General features: G+C 45.5%; 1 long non-coding RNA gene and 1 pseudogene across 1 annotated transcript; both read left to right on the forward strand.

Moving 5' to 3' along the window:
• Positions 1-1,964: 1,964 nt before the first annotated feature.
• LOC129735022 (ankyrin repeat domain-containing protein 26-like) overlaps positions 1,965-22,503 on the forward strand; it is a 64,690-nt pseudogene continuing 44,151 nt past the window's right edge.
• On the forward strand, positions 16,269-20,929 carry LOC129735035 (uncharacterized). The gene is made up of 3 exons (XR_008730506.1): positions 16,269-17,497; positions 19,073-19,134; positions 20,259-20,929. It is a non-coding gene; the product is annotated as an uncharacterized LOC129735035 (long non-coding RNA).

Here is a 22,503-nt window from a genome sequence, read left to right on the forward strand (position 1 = left end):
AGCTACCAAAGTCCCTACCAACTAAAACTGGGTAATCACGGCGGGGTTTAATACCATTCTGAAACATTTGACATTGCACAGGAACTGTAGGGTCTCCTGGTCTTGGCTGGGGAATGACCTGTAAAAAACCCAAGTTTTTGTGGCTGAGCATGCGTGCACTTGAAAAAACACTGGAGAAGAAATACTTCCTCCTGGAAAGAGCACAGAGATGGATTGTGTTTACTCTGTATTGCCACCTTGTAAATAAATTCCTGCCTTTCTTCTAATGTTTGGAAGAAAACAAATGCACCCAATTAAAAAATGCATTTTGCTCTCCATTCCCCCATTAAATGGTCAGACTGATTACAGAGGTGCTCTTGAAATGGCTGCTGCTCATAGCCATTTCCCAAAACTCATAGAATTCAGGTTTTGCAACCTGAATTTACTTGGCTGTGTTTTCAACAAAAGTCTTTTTTCTGTCTTTTTAAAATTATTATTTATTATAGCTTTTCCTTCTAGGGATCACGTCTACAATAACAGAACGCTGCTAATACACTGAGGATCAGCTAAGGAAAGTGACTGTACATCAGCCACTTTGGTCGGCGAGAACACTGCCAGAGCGAACAGGCTTGATAAAGCTGTGAAGGCTCATTCCAGAAAGCAAAATGAAGGTTTTAGGAGCTGTACCATTATTAGCGATGAAGAAAAAGAAGGTATTTCAAAGGGCTGAATCTTCTCCCTAAAAAGTGGTACCAGATTCCTGTCCTGTTGTCATCAATATTTTCACTGCTAATCACAGTGAAGTGTGTCCCTCTCTCTGATTGAGGATTTCTTTCCCATCTCTCCGTTTTTCACAAACTCATTGGCAAGAGACAGTTTCTAAGAGGAAGAAGTGTGCTGCCAAGGTGTTCCATGAGTCACACCATCTAGGGTATACTGGACTGTGACATCACCCCAAAACCTTATGGTACTTATAATAAGGTTTCACCACGCTGAACTACCTAGCGGCATCACCGCAGCAGTAGAATAGGAGGATGGTTCCCAACTTATCTACACCAAAGGCGTGACCTGTCTTTTGATTTCTGGACCACGTTTCCATACCCTCAGTGCGCGTTTGTGTTCTTTTGTGGCAGTGCCAGCTCGGCCACATTTACTGGAAAGTAACTTTCTGACCCTGTCATGGCAAGGCAGGTAACTAGATGGTGCCTACAGCCCCCCCCAGCCCCCCTCCCGCTATATTAACCCTTGCTGTTTGTTCCTTTGGCATCCATTTGCCCAGGGCTAACGATGGCACACAAGCAGGACTGCTCAACAAGCTAGGAGGCAAATTGCTCGCAGAGCTGTTTTGGCCATAACTCCCTGACGAGATGCCCTTGCCCTGAACGACAAGCGCTTCCCAGTTTGAGCCATTTGCTTTTAAAACCGACTCGCCCGAGCCGCCCCGCGAGCTCGCAGCGCGGGCCCCGCCGGGGCCAGCGGGGAGCTGCTGCTGCCCGGTACGCCGGCACCCCCCGGGCTTCCCGGCAGCGGCCCGAGTGCTCTGCGGGGGGCGCAGCGCCGCCGCCACCCGCCGCGCCTCTCGCTGCCCCCGGCCCCGCTCGGCAGCGCCGCGGCCGGGCACCGCGCAGGAGCCGCCGGGCACCGCGGGGCAGGAAGTGACGTCACTCGCGCTGGACACGCGCCGGAGCAGACCCCGCCCCCGCCAGCAGAGCCCGCCGGCCGTTTAACCGCCGCGCTCGCCGCTGAGGGAGGCGCTGTCCGCCGCTGCCGCGCTGAGGAGCAGCCTGTGCGCTCGGCTTCCCGCCCTCTGGTGGTTCGCTCCGTAGACAGCCGTACCGGGCCGCTGCCCGGGGCCCCGACCCCCCGTCCCTGCCCCGGGGGCCCCGACCCCCCGATCCCCCGTCCCTGCCCCGGGGGCCCCGACCCCCCGATCCCCCCATCCCCCTGCCCCGGGGGCCCCCCCCGATCCCCCCATCCCCCTGCCCCGGGGGCCCCCCCGATCCCCCGTCCCTGCCCCGGCCCACCGGCTGCCTCCCGCCGTCCCTTCCCTGAGGCGGGACCGTGCCCGCGCCCCTGCCGCGGGATGAAGAGGTTTTTCGGGTTCGGGAGGAAGAAGAAGGGGCAGCCGGCAGCGTCCGGCAGCGCCGCCAAGCCCTTCCCCACCGGTGCCTACGAGCTCCGGCTGCAGGAGCTGGGCAAGCTGCACCGTGCGGCCGCCCGTGGCGACCTGGGTCAGGTGCGGCAGAGACTGAAGAAATGCGGCATCGACGAGCGGGACACGGCGGAGCGGTAAGCGGCGGGGGGCAGCAGCGCCGGGCGGTGCTGGGGCGGGGTGCGGGGGGGTTGCGGGCAGCGCCGGGACCCGCAGGTGCAGCTGCAGCCGCCGGCAGCTCAAGGGCGCTGGGAGCGAACGGCAGCATCGCCGCGGGGAGCCTCAGCCTGGGCGGGGAGCCAGGCCTGTGCTGCCAGGAGCCCTTGGAGTCGGCCGAGCATCCCCCGTCTTGCCCCGGCCCCCTCCGTGCCCTCGTTCCCGGGGGTGCTGCCTTGCCTGGGGGCGCAGGAGCGGCAGGGGGCCGGCAGCAGCCTGGCCGGGGGGGTTGCAGAAGGAGCCTCAGGGCCATTCTCCAGGCTCGCTTGGAAGGCAGAGTGCATGCACCTCCGAGGCCTCGGCGTGCGGGGTTAGTAGTTGAGCTGAGCAAGCTGCACTGCCTCAGCTGGAGTAAAAGAGGGTAAGCACTGCGTTTAGGAAAGGGTAAGTGTGCTGTGTATTGGTGCTGTGTGGACGGTTGCCTGATGTGCCTTTTGTGACTGTGATGTTGCAGCCAAAGCAACATCAGTCTGATCTTAGGTGGCAGTTACTTTGCTGTTTGCTCTGTGGCCTTGGTACAGCTAATTAGTGCCTTGGATTGGAAAATCTGGGCAGTGCCATGCAGAGGGAGCTGCTGCTTCTGGCAGGTGGTAGGATGTGTGCTTTTGAGTCAAGCACAGCAAGTACTTGGCAGTTATATTTTAGGGAGAAGCCCTGGGCTGCAGCATAGCTCCTCATGATCCACCGTAAGCATAAGGGAATCAGCTGAAGTTTTTGGGTCTTGGATGTTTTGAGCTGTTAATGCCTTTTCTGAAAAGACTCTGAGTCAAAACATCCATGACATTCAGAGGAGATGCTGGTTTAATCGGAGTACTTCAGCATCCTGGGCTGTCTTTTTCTGAAGACTGGACTTTTGCCAGCCAGCTAGCTTATTGCCCTGAAAACACCTGAAACTGTCTAGATTTGTAGGAAGGCGATGAAGAGTGCAGCCAGTCAGCACGTGGGCTGTGTGCCTGAGTGTTGCCAGCCAGTATTTGTTTATGCAGCTGCAGGTGGGGGATGCCATTTAAGGTGGCTTGAGTGCACTTCTGTGCATAATTCAGCTGCCAGAGTCAAGGTGCCCGATGGCATTTATGGAAATAGTTCGGAAAGTTTCTCTCTTTTTCTTCTTACTGCTTCCTGATTCAGTCAGCAGTCAGTCACCAGCTCTTAGCAGACCCTGGTACGAAATTTCGCTAGTTTTTGCGTTTCAAGTTCATCTTGTCTAGAAAGCTTCTTTTCCTCTGAAGGGTTTCCTTCTGTGTGCCAGGCAATTATCAGTGTTATAACAGGACAAATAAAGTCACAAACTGTAAAAAACCAAGCCGGGGGCGGGGGGGGAGAGGGAGGGAAGAAAGAAAAGGCAGCATACTATGATGAGCACGGTGGTGGTTTTGCCGTGATAATGCCCAGTGCTGAAAAGCGAGGCTGAGAGCAATTTGGTGGCCAGAGCCTGCCTACTTGCTGCAGCCACTGCCCTCTGTACCAGCCATGAGGGTTGCAAGGCCACCTGTGCCCTCTTAGTGCTTGTGGGTGTGATGTGTGTTGTGAGTGACCACCAGATGCAGTTGCGTTTCAGGGCTTCGTGTTGGAAGACTTGGTATCATTGGAAATAGAGGTGAAGAATAGGAAATAATGCAAAGTAACGGCAACAATGTGTGCATTGGTTGTATGAATATCTCAGGTTTGCTGCTCAGGATTTCCAAAAGCAAAATCCTGCACCAGGAACATGGCAAGGATCACACCAACAGGTTCCTTCCATAAAGTGGGTCCTGTAGCCCATAAGACCTCCCGAAAGTACGCTTGATACAGCATCAGTTAGGAGCAGGCAGCTTTCAGAGGTGGTCTAGCAAAACCTTCAGCCTCACTGACAGAGACGGGCACAACTCTGTAGTTGGAAGCACTGTGGGCACAATGCCAGCTAGTCATGGATCCTGGGTCAGAGCTCATCGCTAAGGGAGATTGACCCTGTCAGCTGCCTGTCAGACTGAACTCCAGCGCTCTCATTGCTTGGCTTGTAGCTGCTGGGTTGTCGGCTCAAGGGCCATTCAAAGTGTGTACTGCCAGCCTGCTGTTTCCCAGTGGGGTTGTTTCGTGGCTGCTCAGGCATCAGCAGTTCTCTTCTACTCTGTAGGTGATCAGCGTAGCAGCAGCAGGAGCAGGAACAGAATCTGGGCAGTGTCCCCAGGGCTGGGTGGCAGAAGAACTTCGGTGTTACTGGAGGCCTCTTGCAGGGACAGGCAACCCTGAGCACTGGTGTTCTCTGCCAGCCTGTTCCCTGAAGTGGATCTTCTGTGGAGCACAGCAGGCCTCGCTCCAAGCAGAGCCGTCTCCTGTTGACGGACTGAGAGGCTTGGTTGAGGAGGACAGCAACAAGTCCAAGTTTTCTGAAGGCTTTTCTGTTTGCAGAACTGATAGTGACTACTTGACGTCTGTCATGCTTCCTAGTGGTTGGTAGTAGCAGCTTTCAGATGATTGTGGACTCCTTCATAACCAGTTCTGGTTAGCTTTCAGATAATCTCAGTCAGTCGTTTCTTCAGAGATGAAGAATCCCGCATGTTTCCATGGGAATTTCTCAAAAAGTGGTGGTAGTTGCTCTTGAGCTACTCCTCTGTCAGTGCTCCAGTCTGTTCCCTGTCTGTAGCAAGACATTCCAAATTCTTTGAAGTTTTCTGTATTTCTCTCATCCTCATCTTTGTTGCAGTGGAGGAGGATGTCAGCTGCCCTGTAGCAAGTATCTGTGTTACAGATTACTGTGTTTCTGCATCACCTGCCACTGCATTTGTGTACCTCTCCCTTTCCATTCCCCCTTAGCCAGGGAGCTGTTGTGCTCCTGTCTCAGCAAGGTACCCAAACAATTGCAAGGCTAGTTGAGCTTTCCTAAATACAGAGAAGGACCTGCCTGCAGCGATGTGGTTCAGAACCAGTGCTGGTGTTCCCCTCAGTTCTTGAGGAACTGTGGGATTGTTACTGCATCTCCTTCAAGGGAGGAAGGTCCCAGCTGTTTTCTAGCTTGTTTTCTGCTCTGTTGGGACAGGTGTCCTGCAGAGCAGCAGGTGCTTTGCTTTTGCACAGAGTGAAGCTTGTGCTGATTTGTGCCTCTGATTTAGGGGGAAACACATGCAAGGACTTTCTGGGCAATTTCTTTCAGTATAAGTAGGCTGGTTAATTGACATCAGACCTAAGATGTTCTGTGGTTTGAAGGAGGGGTTTTTTGTTTGTTTTTTTTTCCTCTGGCAAGGCTTTAACTTGAAGAAAAGAGTTTCATTTTCTTATGCTGGTCATGTATTATGGAAACACAGTATTCCCTCCCTGGAGAGGACTTCCTCTGTAGTAGGCTTATTATGACTATCGTAGTTACACGTATCTGAAGGGTCGGGTATTACTTTCCTGTACTCAGGCTTACAGCGTTCTGCTGTCTGGTTTGCTGCATGTAATGGGGGGCACTTTGGTGCAAGTGAGTACTTGGTTTTGTTGCAGTAGTAAGCAAGCTAGAGAAAAAGCAGAAATCCTCGAAGTGCAGGGAAACGCTAATACTCTTTATATAAAGCCCATCTACATCTCTGAGACACTTCTGGCACGTGAATAATCCTAGAACTTAGAGGGTTGCTTGCCATAGTTCTCAGATTCCCAAGCTTTGGTCTTTTTTGCTGTGCCACAGGTGTAGTCCTGCTGGAGGCAGTGACCACCACCTGGGCACAGGAATCTGTGCAGATTAAGTTCTAGAGTGAAGGAAATGGCAGCTTACTAAGCAGATGCTGCGGAGGGGTTTTGCTGGCCAGTCTCGGGTGTTTGGTGCGCAACTGCTGTTACTGGTAACAGAATGAGAAATCTTTTCTTAAGCTTGCTTTGTGCAAAGTGAAACTTGTGGTCATAACAATTTACCACAGCCTGAAATTATTTCTCTAGTTGTCTGTTTGTGCTAATTTAATATGTTTAACTTTTAGGACACCTCTGCATCTCGCTTCTGCGAATGGCCATGTGAATGTTGTTACATATCTCGTAGAAAACAAGTGTAAACTAAATCTTACTGACAGTGACAACAGATCACCACTGATGAAGGTATGTGGAATATGTTATGCTCTTTCAAGTGGGGCTTGTCAACTGTGCATTAAATGAGAGGTGGCTGGAAGGATTCTTTACACAGCTCTGTGTAGAAGCATGCATGTTGTAATCAGCGTGGAATAGGCATATGTTAGCTCAGCTTTGAAGGTGCTCTTATTTTCCAGCATTGGGAAGCTGGGGCAATTGTAACAGAGTGCTGGCAGTTCTTCCTTTTTTGCGTGTTGTTCCCAGGCTGTACAGTGCCAGCAAGAAGAATGTGTAGCTATTCTGCTAGAGCACGGTGCCAACCCCCATCTGGCGGATGCTGACGGCAACACTGCCCTTCACCTTGCTGTCCGATCTCCTAATACAACCGTAGCGGGGCTGTTACTTGAGCATAATGCCAATATTGATGCTCGGAATAAGGTAAATTTTTGTATTTGTTGAAGAAGTTCTTTCAAAAAGTTGTACTAGTATTTCTCTTGTAGGGTTTTTTTTCTTTTATTTTTAAATGTATTTATCTGTCCTTTCAGGAGGGAAACACTCCGCTTATTCTTGCTATCTCTGAACGTCATGAAGATATAGCAGAGTTTCTTCTGCAGAGAGGAGCTGATGTGCATGCTCGAGATCACTGTGAAAGGTGAGTGGTTTGTCAAAACTCTGCATGGGTCTCTTTAGTATTCTTTAGGTTGGATTAATCAGAGGCATGAGAGTGAGCTCTGAAAAAACCCGGGGAGCCACACAGCAGCTATTTCTGTGTGACTTGTGAAAGCACATCTGCGCTTGGCTGTTGTCATACCTCAGTGGGTGCTTTCCTCGTTGAGGGTTACAAGAAGGCATTGTCTGTGGTGGCCCTTCTGGCAGGAAACATGCTGTTAGCTCAGCAGCACTGCCTCAATTTGAAAAAACATCTCCTGCATAGTGGCGTAGTTTGTACGTGAGTGTTGTCTATGTGGAAGCTTTGTCTGAAGATCGAACGTTTGCTTGTTTTGACTCCCTCTTGCATTTTATGGTTGCTCTTAATATTTAATGAAAACTGCTTTTTCTTTTGCTCATTCAGTAATGAGGAAAGTAGTTTTTGAGAGCAAACAGGAATAAAAATAATTACAGTGTCTGTGTCAAATGATCTACTTCATAACATATTTTTGGTGTTTCAGAACCCCACTTATGACTGCAGCATCTGGTGGACAGCTTAATTTAATAAAAGTTCTTCTTCGATATGGTGCTGATCTTTTCCATAAAGACAGTAACGGATGGACAGCTGAGGATTATGCTGTTACTCATGGATATTCTAGGTAAATTTTTGACTTTATTGTTAGAATAGGTTGTCAGTTGTCAGTGTGGCTTTTGAATGTTTTTGGTAATAGCAGCAAGGTTTAATGGTGTGTTGAAAGCTTCAGGACAGACAGTGCTCGGCGACGTCTTCTGATACGTATTGTTCCCTGTGTCTACTATTAATCTGGATGTTGAAGAAAATTTCCGCCCCGAATTGTCTGTTAGATGTCAAGTTTTGATGCTAAACTTGCACCTGCCCAATACAAACTCTAAAACATGTCTGCATCCTACAGTTACCCAGAGGTAGAATGTGGCAAACTGAAATGCATGTCAGTCCTCTCCTCAGACCAGCACCATTGTCCTTACTGACTTCCACTGCAATGAGCAGGAACTACCAGCCTTTTCTTTCAGAGATCTAACATATCCCTTTTGTTAAAATCTTAAGCAGTTTCACCCCTCTTATGGATAGCTTTGTACCTGTGCGTATCCCTTCTCTAAGGTGGTTATGTGTGCTTAACAGCTAGGCTGAAAATATTGTGCCGAGCTGGAGCTAATAGCTTCATAGGTGTGGATATGCACCTCTAGAGTGAACGTGACTGTAGTGAATATTGAAGTAGGTAGTAGCCGTGCAGTAAGTTCTGTGTGTATTACTCTCAGTGAATGCATACAAGTATATGAATTCCTACGGCTATGAATACGTGTAGGGTGGATAAGTGGCTGTTAACTGTTCTATTAAACTGTATAAGCAAGTATGTGGTTGTTTTTACCAAATACGTTTCTTCTCTTTCCCTATATAGTCTTTGTACACAACTGGTGGCATACGCATTCTGGGGAGACGGAGACGAAGGTGGTGCACAAGGCGACACAGTACCTGGCATTCCTCACCGGGCCAGAGCTGCTGGCTTGACGTTGGGTGCACCTGCTGTGGACAGAGGAGGTAGGATCTTTAATCACGCAGGAGCTCACGAGGAAAATCACTGTGGCCTTTTCTTTAGGGGGTTTGTGTTGTCAGCGCTCGCTGTGTTCGCCGTTGACTTTAGGGGAGGCATCAGGTGGAGTAGCACAAGAAGCTTTGTGAATATGCTGACTTGTTGCTGGTTGGAGGTGCTTCTTGTCAGGGGTGAGGACAGCTGCGGTTTGTGTGCTACAGGCCCACGTACGGGGTTGTTGCGTTCTGCCTGCCAGATTGCCCATCTGTCTAGGTTTTCATACCGAGAGAGAAGGGGGACAGGGAAGGAACTAGGTGAGTGGTTTTGGGTTTGGGGTGTGTACTTGTACCTGTAGATGGCCATTCAGATTGTGAAAACAAATTGCAAAAGGTTCATCCTGAGTAGTTGTTCATCTTCCTGTGGTTGGGAAGCAACAGATGAGTTAGCAGGACTGTACATGTCTTGTTGATTTCCACTGAGTTTGTGCAGTGGTGTTTTAATATTAATAGTTTCACCTGCACTAAGCTGCTTTTAGTGAGTTGTCTTATTTCTCAGCATCAGTTACGGTTGTTTCTGTGTAGGTGCTGTAGAGACATACTTAGGAAAAATCGTCTTGGAAAAGTCACTTGGTTAGAAACAATAATGCAACTTCTGTGTGTACTGTATCTTCATGGACATAGTTTGATTCCAGTAAAAATAAATAACACTTCTACTTCCAGTAATTTTATGAAATAAACGTTAAAAAGTCCATATTAACTTGTGATCCAGAAAAAAAATTGAGTTGCCTTGTTATCAAAAAATTAGCTCCTTCAGTGAGTTCATTTTAAATTAAAAAAACCAAACAAACAACTCCTTAATTTTTAAGATCCAGTCTATGCTTATGAGCTCATATAGCCCTAGAGGAATCTTAGAAAACTAATCTTTTAATATAGATCGAACTTCTTGTACTTTACATCTCAGGCCCTACAGTGGGAAGTTCTATCCTTTCTGTTTTTTTAAGGGTGTTACATGAGAACTTTGTGGCAAATGGGCAGCAGACAGTGTTCAAACACAGTTTATTACTCCTTTTTTAAATATGTCGTGAAATATGAGCAAAACATGGGCTATTTTTCCGAGTTCACTTTTCCCAGATAGGGGAATTTAATTTAGAGCCAAACTTTGTTCCTTTGACTTAGGACTAGTTATTTTGATCTAGTCAGCGATGTGTAAAGTTTCTTGATAGACTGAAGGAAGATGCGGAGGTTTTTATATTTTATTTTATTTTTGGAAAGGGCTTGGTACAGGTAGTTTAATCAACAAAATGTTGCTTTTACCCAAACAGCACTCTGTGGCTGCCTCCTGTGCACATAGATAATTGCTGTGGTACCGCATTGTGATGACTGACAGGCCCGGGTTATTTTAAAATATGTGGCTTGAAGAATAATACTGTTGTGTGATTCCAAAATTGATATGCCCTCAGGGAAATAGGGGTTCTTGAACCAAGTGATTTGCTCGGTTCCTTGAAGACAGTAATACTACTAGCATAAGTCCACAATGTTATGGGAAATCCTCACTTGAAGAGGCATAGTAAGTGTGAAGAGCATATTTATGTGGGTTAAGGACTTGGGAAGAGAAAGTGTGCTGTGTTCTCAAACTGTTCATAGTAGGGCTTGTTTTTCTTGAGTAGTACGAATCTTTTTCTCCTTGTGCTCAGTCTCCTGGAAAATGACCCCGGCCTGTTGAGTGAGAGGGATTAGTAGCATGCAGGGAACACTTGGTGGCATTGATTCTGCGGTCTCTTGCTTGCACCCACAAAGCACAGGTCCTGCATCCTGAGTCCCTTTGACAGGCTGCAGTAAAAGCTTTGAAGCCCCTGTTAGAGGAGAAGCTAGACTGATCTTGAGACAACGGAGGAATACCCACTTTGAATTCTTTGTTTTAATCTTGCTCTTCATTCCTATTTTTCTGGGATCTTCAATGTAGTCCTTCCTCCTTTTGCTACTTTTGCACTTGTTGAACATTGTTCAAAATACTCGCCTCTAGTGAGCAAGTCGGTATATTTAAGAAGTTGGCTCATGCTTATTTGAGTGTATACTTTTTGTCAGAACACGAACCTTTTTGTTGATTACAGACAGACTTGCAAAAACCTCCAAATGAATGGCTTCCACCTCTAGCATATCGAATGACAGACTTTTCAGATTTGAAGTTGAAATTTCTTTGGCAAAAAGTAATTATGCATTTTTTCTAAAAGCGAGGGTTCAGATTTCTAGTATGTCTTCAGTGGCAGCTTTTTTTAGCTGCTGCACTGCGTATTGGTGTATTGTTCCTACAGAAACCATTGGTTTTTCGTCATAGAGCTCTTGGAAAAGAAACGAGTGCTTCAGTGTGCTTTATATCTGCTGTATCACCTTTTAAGAAAATTGAGAAATGGAGAAGGAATGAGAAACAATCTTGAGGTCCTTTTTTTCACTCTTACGTGTGTGTTTTTGATAGGAGTCCTCTTGCCACGTCCATTCCATGTATTTGTGGTAACATCAATATAAGCAGGACTCCCTGTTGCTCTGAGGCAAATGTTACGGCCTTGTCACACAGACGTTTGGTGTTGGGTAGCTGCAATAACAGAACCACACCATTCTTACTAAGTAGGATGGGTAGAGCAGGCAGATGGTGATTTGTATTCTAAAGCTTCTGTTCCACAACATAGACACGCGTACACACACAAGCACACATGCATGACACTCACAGCAGTCAGTGCACCCGTTCTGGTCCAGTTGTGGCCTGCCCTATAGCCCTGGGGGAACAGGGTATTCACTCTGACTGCTTGTCATGCCTGCGTTCTGGCTGGTGGCGTAGCTTCTCTCTGTGAACAGTTCAGCATGGTCAAATCAATATATGCAGGGCTTTTACCTCAAACTGAGGTAGGAGGGGGCTGTGTCTGCATCAGGCACCATCTGACACAACTGGCTAGCATATCTCCAAAGTTTGTTGGCACCTACAGATTTTTGGGATGCTTAGACGGAGGGATTTTAAGTGTGCTGTATGTATAAAACGCTCTACAAATACGAAGGAATTGCATTGGTAGTCAGTGCTGGGCAAGGACTAGTCAAGCTGAGAGAAATGCAAAGTTGGCAGGACAGTAAACTGCCAAGAATCTGTTTCGGTGTTTCAAAATATTGGAATATATGTATTCTACAATGGAGCAAGTAAATGAAGTTACACTGTTTGACACTGTCCCTTAAGAGTAGAGTTCTGTAGGTTGTGATAGGTTTGGCTTCTGCTTCTTGTAACTGTAGAGTAGGCTGATGGTCACAGTACATTCTCCCATTGCTACAGCTTTGTTAATGTACTGGTTAGGTTTTCTGAATTTCCGGGAATTCACATTTATTCTGGTGTCCTTGTTTGGTCTGTCCTTGACATGGCTTTCCCTAAATGGATATAGGAATGCCACAATCTCCTAGCCAGACATCAAGAACAGGAAAACCAAAGAAAGGTATTCTATACAGTAGCATTTCAACTGTGAAACATGTTGCGTGATGTACAAATACTAACACACCTGTGATGTTTATTATCTTGGAGGTCTCTATTCTGATGGTTTTGGTTTTATAAATTAGGTTTGAGAGCAGGCTTGGGGTGCTTTTTGTTGGCATGTTTTGCACAGGTCCTTTATTACTGAATTGAGTGATTGCTTTGTGTCATTAGTGATAGTAAATAATATTATTTAAAAAAAAAGCTCTTCTGTTACTCCAAAATGAAAATGGACTTCAATTAAAGTAGAAACAAGTGATCCCTAGATACTACTTTTCTAGATCCCACTTCTATGGTAGGGCATCAAGATCTGTCTGAAAACTATCTCATAAACTTTCTCTCTTGCTTTTTAAAGGAGAATGGGAACTGGTTTTGATCATTGCTTGAAGTTACTATGCATGGAAAGCAAAAGTTCAGATAACTTACTCAACATGATATGCCCTTTGTTTTCTTTTCCTTTTAATGATTTTGTCTAAGACCTCGGTTTGGCTCTCATCATACAACTTTATAGAAGGCTACCAATCTCCTATTTATAAGCAACTTCGTTTTGTGATGATAGTTAACGAGAACTAATTATCGAGGACTTGAGGAGTGCTGAAATAGATACGATGTGGAGGCTCTATTTGTTTTTGTCCTTTCTGTCCTGGGAATTGAAGAGGCCTTTTATTTCATCTTAGTTGTTGATAATTGAGAGGTTTTCGCACTCTTCAGGCTGGATTCCTAGAGTTCAGGTTTCTTTAGTGCATCAGTGGTGTGCTAGAGTGCGCTATGGTTGAGTTTGCAACATGTGCATCTGGGCCACGCTGCCGTTCAGAGGGATCTTGACAAGCTGGGTAAATGGGCTGTCAGGCCTGTCTTAACAGAATTCAGCAAGGGCAGATGCCAAGTCCTGCACATGGAAAGGAACAACCATTTGCTACAGCACGTGCTGGAGCTGCCTGGCTGGAGAGCTGCTTTGCTGGGAATAGCCAGAGGGTCTTGGCAGAAAGTGAGCTGAGAATGAGCCAGCAGGGTGCCCTGCCGGCTGAGAGGGTTAACGGTGTCCTGGGCGGTATGAAGAGCAGCATAGCCAGGAGACTGAGGGAGGGGATTGTACGCTGCTACCTGGCAGTCCCTGGCTTGTGTCCAGCTCCCTGGGTATAATTTTGAGCCCCCAGTGCAAGAGAGAGTGGTCTTTCATCCGTGAGCGAGTTCGGTGGAGGGCCATCAAACTTTGCCAGGAGCAGGACTACTTGCCTTTTGGGGAGAGACTGGGGGAACTGGGCTTGTTCAGTGTAGAGAGGAGATGACTTTGAAGGGGACCCAGCAGCAGCTTGCAGCACGTGTAAGGAGAAGCCGGAGACAGGTGCCTCCCAGTGGTGCGTGACAGGAAGCAAAGGTACAAGAGGCATAAATGGAAACAAGAGAATTTCTAATGGAATGTGGGCAGCTTCACCATGGTGAGAACAGTAAAACAGAGAGGTTGTGCAGTCTCCCTCCTTGAATGGTTCAAGATCAGACTGGAAAATTCCTGTGAGCCTAGTCTGACCTCAGAGCTGAGTCCGCTTTGAGGAGGCGGTTGGCTGAGAGACTTGCCGAGGTCCCTTGTGACCTGATTTATCCTGTGGTCCTGTGTGCCAGTTGCTTTCTTAATTGATGAAAGCTTGGAGCGTAGTATAGATTGCCCTGGTTACGCCTGTCTTGCCTGTTGACTATCCTTTTTGGTGCAGCATAGAGACCTGCTGGGGATTTTTCTACCTGAGGATAGGCATTAGATCTTGGTTATGCTTTTTGATGTTTTTTACCTTTTCAGGATAACCTGTAAGTGGGTAGAGCACCAGCTAGTAGAGTATATAAACCAGTAAAATCTCTGTCAACAGGGTGTGCTTGTGTGTGCAGTATGAGTACTTCAGCAGTTCATTTATTTACTGTCTTGCTAAAGCACCAGTATTTTGTTAACTGTTTATTAACGTAGCCTATTCATGCTATGCTGGGCTTTTTTTAGTTTAGAGGTAGTTCTTAAACTTTTAGGTATAAAAGTTCAAAGGAGATATAACTCTAGTCTTTTTTGTTTTGTCAATTCAGTGTGACTTGAAAAAGCAGTTGTTTGGAAATGCATTCATTCATTCATGCTGTCTTACGTAAAGTTGACTCCCCAAAGTTTCATTCTGCTATGACATGTAGAGTTGTCCAGGTTAAATGTTTGTATGTGCTGGTTGGTTTTTAGCATGCCAAATCTAATTTCAACATGTCAATTAATGTTTGAACAGCAACAGACGACTTGTCGCAAGGAGACTCAGTCGGGTAAGACTTTAAACATACCCAGCACATACCTGAGGAATGATTGGAGAGACGCAGTACTCATTTTGCTTTACTTTTTAAGAAGCTTGGAGAAAGAGGGGAGCGATGTCAGTTGGCGTGCTTCTGAGGAAGAGCTCGATTTTTCTCCCAAGGTATGGTGTATTTACAGTAAATGTCCTGTAAAAATAAGTGATCTGAAGGCAAGTTTTCTGGGGGATTGAAAGAAACTACAGTTCTAGCCAATATTGTTTTCTCCTTAGAAGCAGTCTCTGACCTGCCAGCCTTTTTTCTGCTGTGAGTTTTTCCTAAAAGACCTGTAGCTGTGGCAGAGCATGCAGCAGATCTGTGGTTTGAGGCAAAAGAGCCATAGGCGACGAGATAAACCCCCACAGTTTTGTTTGTTCTTGGTCATTTGAGTCAGATTTTAAGTTTATAAGTTACTAATATAACCTGCTCTGTTCTTCCTCAAACACTGTTAATGTTTCCTGTAGATTTCGTGATAGAATCCTAACTGATAAAGGGCACTTTTTAATGAAGATGTACTGAAATTCTTCATCACCTAGTTCTCCTCTCCTCCTCCTCAGGTTACTCAAGAGTGCTCAGCGGATGAGTTACTCAAACGGGTCATCTTTTTTTCTTCTATTGAGATGGCATTCTGTGCTTGCATGTAATCTCACACTGCATGTTTTCCCTCTTTTTTTTTTTTTTTTTTTTTTGAATATGCTTAGGCAGTATTCTTTTTGTCAGCTACAAGCTCTCAGGCCTATTTTTTTTTTTGCTAGTGTTCTGAAGAATTATTAACTTCTGCAGTGATGTCTGGAGCATCAGTTCTGTTGCTCTGGGATTCTGCAGCGATGAGGAACCGGTGTTCTAATTCAACCTACTCTGCAATACTGGAGATGCAAGCATGTTTAGTTTTAACATGATTTCATTTTCTTGCACTGATTTAAATATAAATTATGCATTTTTTTGGGCATGTTTTTGAAATTTCAGGATATTGTGGTGAGTGTACTTGCAGGGACTAATTAACGCAGCAAGTCTAGGGTTCTTAACAGTTACTTCCCTTGTGCACACTTGCAAGTAAGCATCCAGAAGCTGCGATCTTAAATATAACTGAATTTTACTGAAGTACTACAAATATTAAACCCAGATTTTTTAGAACTGCTATGCATGTAACCATAGTTTTGGGCACAATTTTCAGAAGGGTGCCTGCACGGTATTTTGGGGGGTGAAATACTCACTGAATTGCATACGTGAGGAGTGTTTTTGTACTTAGAAGTACAGGATGGAGCCAGCACCTGACCATTATCAAAAGGACAGCCTGATGACATTTAGTGTTCAAGATTTGATGTGAACAAAAGATTTGTTGTTGTCGTTAGTGGTTTTTTTAAAAAAAATAATTGTTTTTTGGCTTCTTTATTTACAGAAGCTGCAGAAGCCAAACTTGACATTCTTAATGAATGTTTCCCAGCAGTTCAGGAAAAACAGTAAGCTATTTGGAAAAGATTGCATAGTATGCTAATATATAAAAGTAGATTTGCTAAGTCGTTTTTTAAACTTTTCTTTTCCTATGGTAAATGAGAAAAGTAGCATTTTGAAAACACAGCACTTAGGCACTTCAGAAAACATAAGTCATGTTGTTAAAATGAAGCTATTAATCCCCTCCTAAGCCTTTGTCCCTGGCCAAGTCCTTCCTCCATCCTGCCCATCCTTGACTTGGTTCCTTTTCCAGACACTCCCAGATTACTCCATTAATCTGGTAACATGCCTGTTGCCATTTCCATAACTCCTTTTGTTGTTTTGACATAACTGCCATGTCTCCAAAGACGGTGAATAATGAAGTATCTTGCAAGTCGGTACCAAAGCAAACTGTCTTTCAAAATCGAAATAATTTGCAAGATAAACAAGAAAGTTGGAACAAGAAAAGCATGATTCGGGTGAAGTTTCACAGAAATGATGACTCTGAGATGACAAACTGGAAAAAAGAGACACCTCAGCTTCTCTCAGATAGTTGTGGTCTTAAGGAGAAAAAGTCAAGCTTCAGTAATGGCTTTGAAAGTGATAATAGTTCTTTGTCAGCAGGAAAAAAACCAATGCTTGAAAGTCAAAGACCAAACTCTGTCTTTCTTGAACATGTGGATGATGAAGATACAGAAGAAGAGCAATGTGAAGTAGATAATAAAGTGTGTGAAGCGCCGAAACAAGGAAGTGAACACTTGTGCTTGAATAGGCATGAAGAAAACGTAAGAGCAGCATTTCACTCGAGCACCAAAGTAAGTTATATAAGGATGATTCAATCACAAAGGTATTTTCTAAGGGTAATAAAGGTAAGAACCAAAAGGTAAACTGGATTTCTGTTAATACTTCACGTATATCCATCTTTTGATCTTCCTTTTTTTATATTAGAAAATGCCTTTACTCCTAGCCAAAGCAGTTTCTTAGGTATAAGAACAGCGTTGGGCAGTATTTTCAATATTTTTTTAATTGGTTGCAGTGGTTTTGCAGGAAAACAAATAGGCAGTATAATTTTTCTGAAATAAATTCAGTTTTTCTCAGCTGTATGTACAGTTTTTTATCTGTCAAGATTTATTGCCATTTAGTAAAATACCTGGTGTGATGGCTGAAAGTGAGGAACCAACAAGTTTGAGTCAGATTGAGAGCAGGAAGTTAGTGATTTTCCTGGAGCAAAGTAGAGGAAAAGGAGCGTGTTCCAAAACAATGTAACTGAAATGAAAGCTAGAGTTAGGCTGACAGGAAGAATTGCTTCTCAGGAGCTTTGCAGAGCCAGGGCTAATGACTTAGGGCTAATGTCATTGCTGTCTCCTCAGAGATTCCCATGGAAAAACTGAAGGTGTTGTAAAACAAAGCTCGACAAAGTTTCCCTGTTGTCTTACACAGGAAAAGCATTTTTAAAGTTGTCGATGGGTGGCTAAGAAGGTGCTTGTTTCTGCTATTTCCAGCTGTTTGGTCAATCTCTTCTAGGAAAAATCACCTGAACGGGAAGAAGAGGAGAAGGAGCAGGAAAAGGAAAACACTGGTGAAGAGCTACGAACTGCAGTTGTTGAGGGTGTGAAAAATTCTATTTGTAATGATAGCCATCAAGTCCACAGTGCTTCCAAAGACGACACTGGTGAGAGAAGTGAGTTAGTAAATACTGATCCCAGTTCTTCCTCTATAAATATTAATGCACAGTAAATGAACTGAAATGGTGCTTGACTTCTGAAACAGTAAGTTTTTCCCTTGCCTGTGAACCCTAGTGGGCATTGGCAAGGAGGAAAGTAGCTTTTGTTCCTTTTCGTTCGTTCCTGAAGAACAAATTGTGGCCTTGGATTCCAAACGATGCTAAATGGAGCAGGTGTCATTCTTGGTTTTGTTGCTGTGTTCTCCCTGAAGCGATCAGAACAAAACGCACGGTTGAAAAAGAGGAGGATTAGAGAGTCTTGGTGTGACAGTAGTATTCCCCTTTCTGGCCCGTGCTGTCAGACTGAAAAGTTGTGATTGCTCTTGGCTGAAGCCTGGGAAAGATTTGAGTCAATCTGAGAGAAAGCTGTTCTGTTCCAGTGCCTCACCTTGTCCAGTTTTAAAACGTAGAAAGTCTCTCCAGTGCCACGCTTGTGTGTGCTCGAAAGCATTGCCCCGTCAGTCAGGGCTGAGCACTCCAGTACTCACCTCGGGTCTTGGAGCAGGAGGAGAAGGCACACTTTGCATTGTCTGTCTCCAGAGAGTAGAGTGGTGTGGTAGATGTTACCAGAGCGTGTGTAGCTGCTGATCAAATGCTACAGAGCGGGCCTGGCAGAACCTGCTGTATTCCAGGTGTTGTGCCTATACGTGCTCTTCTGTCGGTGCATTTTACCATAAGCCTGCATTTGGCACAGTGTAAGTAGTCCTAGCTGAGGCTGGAACCAGCAGTTCCCCTCTGCTAGGACGGGTGCCCTCACTGGTCTCTAGCTCCTTTCCCGTTTTTGTGTGCGTGTCTCCACGAGAGCGAATCCTGAATCAGTTTTACCTAACGGACTAGCTTAAAACAGAGAAATGAAGATAGTTTAATCTGGCCAGGAACCTACTGAGACTGAGCCTTGCGTGTGCCTAGTAGAGAAGAGATTGGGATGTTGGCCCCTGAGATAGAGACAAGTTGTGTGTTTGGGGTGAGATTTTGGGCTGTGAGCCTCTCCTCTTTTTAAATGGCAATGCTTAGGTGTCTACCTACTGGGAAGGTGCAGGGTAAAAACTGCTAGTCAAGGAAGATCTTTTCTGGTAGCGCTACAAAAGGAGCATTGTTTCTTGCTGATCTTAGCGTGAAGATGTGTCGGGTGGTGTTTCTATGGTACTTCTTGTACAGTGGATAGTGGTAGTCAGTGGAAAATTCTGGAGCTGTAGACTGGAGAGCAGGTGACCTAGAACACTATGCCACAGGGCTGCAGTGTGGGGGAGCCTCTTCCTGAGCGTGACACAAACCCGTGTTCACTGCTGCTTGTAGCTGTGTCAGCTGTTGTGCATAGCCGTCTCCTGCTGGAGAGGAGGCAAGAGGTGGCGATCCAAAGGAAATACCGTGGTATGTTGTGTGCTGGGTGTGAAGAAACCCTCGAATTCAACACTCGCTCCTTAGTTTGTCCTCAGCAACAGAACCGCTGTGCACCTTTTGGGCGCAGGGGTGATGGGGAAAAGCAGAGTGAAATAGAAGGGCTCAGTGTCTCCCCTCTTCCTGCATTTGTAGGTGCCCTGACTGCAGTGGGAGCAGAGGAAGAGGAAGATGCTGAATCTCCCTGGGATTCTGAGGTATTCCCTGTGAAGGACACCGGGGTTCCCAGTGGGGCGGGGGTGGGGAGCGAGATCCAGAAGCACTCGGAGCTTGGGCCCTGCCGCGGCTGAGGCTTATTTCCCCTTCTCCTGGTTCTGCTGTATGTTTGTAACTGGGGGCCCTTGAAATACTTGTGCTGTGTGCTAGCTGCTCAGCGAGGCTTGGGGTGAAGGTAGGTCGAGCTAATGATTTGGGTCTCGTGGCAACTGGCCCTTGCAGTTGGGTTTCTAGTACAGTATTGCGGCAGTGAAGTTTCTTGCTGCTTAAAATAGTCTGAGCTTCTCAGCGGGGCTGGCGGGATTGTTGCTTTTTCACCACACAACTCTGTTCCGCTGACGTGTTCAGTGGTTGCCCTTAGGGTCTGCAGCCTAGACGATGAGCTGCTTTGGGAAAGAGCCTTTCTACCTTTTTGGCCCTTTTTGAGAGTAATGTTCAACAGAGATACCGCACGTGCTGGCTGTGTTTGCCCTTTTAGTTCTTCCTGTCTGTGGTAATGGGTTAGAAGAAAGCGAGCAGAGTCTGTAGCTTACGCCCTCTGACTTTTCTTGTGAGGAAGAAGGAACTCTTCCCCACCCGCTTCTTAAAAATACAAGGCTCAAATGCTGCTGCGTTGTTTTGGGGTTTGTTTTTTTTTGTAGAGCCTTGGTTTCTGTAAGCTTTGTCTTGCTTGTCTTTGTTCAGCCCTTGCAACCGGGAGTAGCAATGTGTTCGCTCCCCACTGCAGGACGTGTGCCTGGGGAACATCAGCACAAATTTGAGTATCGGGTACGAGTTCAGTCGAAAGTTGGGCCCCCCCCAGACCTGCGGTTACGGGTTCGCAACCCACAGCTCGAGTTACCGTGTTAATTCTCTCTTGCGGCTGTGCAGTTTGCCAGCGTGACAGACTAGTTTAGATGAGTTGTGAGGTTTTTGCCCAAGATCTGAAAACACACAAGTCTGCTGTGATTTTCCAATATACTGTGCCTTGACGTGCCCTTTCCAAGGGGCTGATCAAAGGCTTTTGTGATTCCATGCTGTGCAAGTTGGCTTAGCAGGAACATTTTGCGTAGAAATGAGTTGAGAATTTGTACCGATGCTCACGCCAGTGTGTTATGCTCTACAGACGGATTCTGAAAGTCCGGAAGAAGGATCACCTGGTGTGTTGCTTCCAGCTGCAGACAGACACGGAGCACGCTCGCGGATTGTTTCAGGGGAGCGCCACACTGGTAACTTCGTGGTGGACTAAATGTTTGTCTGTAAACACGTATAGGCTGAAGTGAGCTTTTATCGATGTCTGCCTTAGGAATGCGCTTACGGTGTGGGTGCGCGCTATAGCAGTGAAGTGCTTAGTATTTGTTAATTAACACCAGCTCTCACGGCGCTTGCTGGCAAGTTGTAAGGGAAGTTACCTTGTTTGCGTTGCGTGTGTCCTTTGGATGTGTTTGTATCTCCTTGGGTTCGGGTTCTTGTGGCATAGTGCTGAAAGTGTATGTGGTTTAGGGCTGACCTGTCTGAACACCTGAACGTTCTTGGATGATAACGTAGCAGGAGAAAGCTATGATCTGGCCAAGCACTTTCCCCCCGTCTTAATTTTTGATACCTTGCTGTTATGCTTTGCCTAGGAGCTAAAATGTGACTGAAAGTTCAGGGTTTGTTGTGAAGGGCTTCTGCCTGTAGTTTGTGCCGCTGTCTCTTGAGCATCTGGAGTGTAGAATGGCAGGGAAGTTTTGCTGTTGGCGTAGAACTCTCATCTGAAGGATTTCTCCTTTACTAAACGGTCAGTCCTGCTTGTAGTGTAAGTATGATAGAATAGCTGAAGAAGCGTGTCCAGTTTTAGTTTAGTAAGCTGGAAGCAAAACTTTAAAAGCTCCTGGGAGCTTGTAAATCCCCTTGCTGAGTAGTTGTCATGCTTTGTATGATTCTACTAAGAGAAGTTTAAAGTCAGCGTAAAAAGGAGGTAAAAGGTGATTACGCTAATCTTTCTAAGGTTTTTCTGTACTGCTAGACCACCAAGTTTACTGAAATCAAATGCTGTTTGCTTTTTAACCGCTTTTGTAAACATGAAAATTTTGCTGTGGAGCCCTTCTTAGTAACACTTCGTGCACTTCTTTCATGAGAGGACTCAAACTGCAAGATGACTAAAGCAGAGGACTTGAGAAATATAGGTGGGCCAGTAGATTGTGTGGGTTTGTAAATGATTTCCATGTTGGCCAAAAAATTTTTTAAAAATTACATATTTGGAACTGTGCTATAAATGCAGATTACAACCAATTGTAAGGTGTTGGTTTTTTTCCTTTCCACACAAGCTAGACCCGAACAACCTGATAAGAACTAGTTTGCTTCTACCTCATGGAATGATGTGTATGAGGTGTCTGTGTCCGCACCCACGTTTCCTCTGTCCCATCAATGGAAAGGAAAATACTCCTCGACATTAAACACTTGTAGGATAATCGCAGTCGTAGTGCTGCTGGCCTGTTTTATGGTAATTCGTTACAGCAGACCAGCTTTGGCTTTTGAAATAATCTTTGTAGAAGGCAGGATTCAGCTCCTCAAAATAAGTATTTTGATCTTGTTGTTGTGTTAACAAGCATGTCCTTCCTGCTTCCTATGGATTGTCCTAGTTCTGTGAGTATTATTTCTTAAATCCAAGGCGCACGATGGGAAGCGTGCGTTGTCCATTTCTTGTATACCGATACAAATGCTGGATGTTGAAGTGGATTGAATGTTAAGTATCGCAGTCTCGATGGAATAAAGCTTGCGAGTAATACTTAGTTGTAGAAACTGCTGATGTTGAATGGAGTGAAAGGTACCTTCAACTAAATGAAGTAACACTTCCCAAAACGTTTTTTTACCTCCAGGCATTTTGGAGAACCCCGACAATTCCCAGGTAAGTATTTGTTTGTGTCAGACTGACTACTTGTCCTGCTCGTTAAATATTATGTAGTTACTTTAAGTTTGATTTTTTTTTTTTTTTTTTTTTTTTTTTTGGTCGTCATTGGGTTGTCTTTCATAGCTGAAGACCCCTGCATCTGTTTTGGAAAAGAATGAAACCTCTCCTAAAAAAATGCAGCAGAAATCAGGTAATGTTCACGGCATGTAGTTCTGGGTTTAGCTTCGTAATCTTTCTAGACGGGAGTATTTAATAAAGCATCTGATTGATTTGTTTTGCGGATCTGTTGGAGGAATTTGGTTTAGGACACGCAGAAGATGTTGAAGGTGTTCATAACAATCTCTTTGTAGTGTTCTTTTATGAACAGACCCATTGTACTTGCAATTTTCTTTCTAATACGAAATTTGTCGCGACGGAGGGAAGACACAGTCGCTCAATATGAGTGATCAGCAGACTTCGTTTATTGTACTTTACAGTC

The sequence above is a fragment of the Falco cherrug genome, unplaced genomic scaffold, assembly GCF_023634085.1.
Source record: "Falco cherrug isolate bFalChe1 unplaced genomic scaffold, bFalChe1.pri scaffold_108, whole genome shotgun sequence".
Lineage (NCBI taxonomy): Eukaryota > Metazoa > Chordata > Aves > Falconiformes > Falconidae > Falco > Falco cherrug.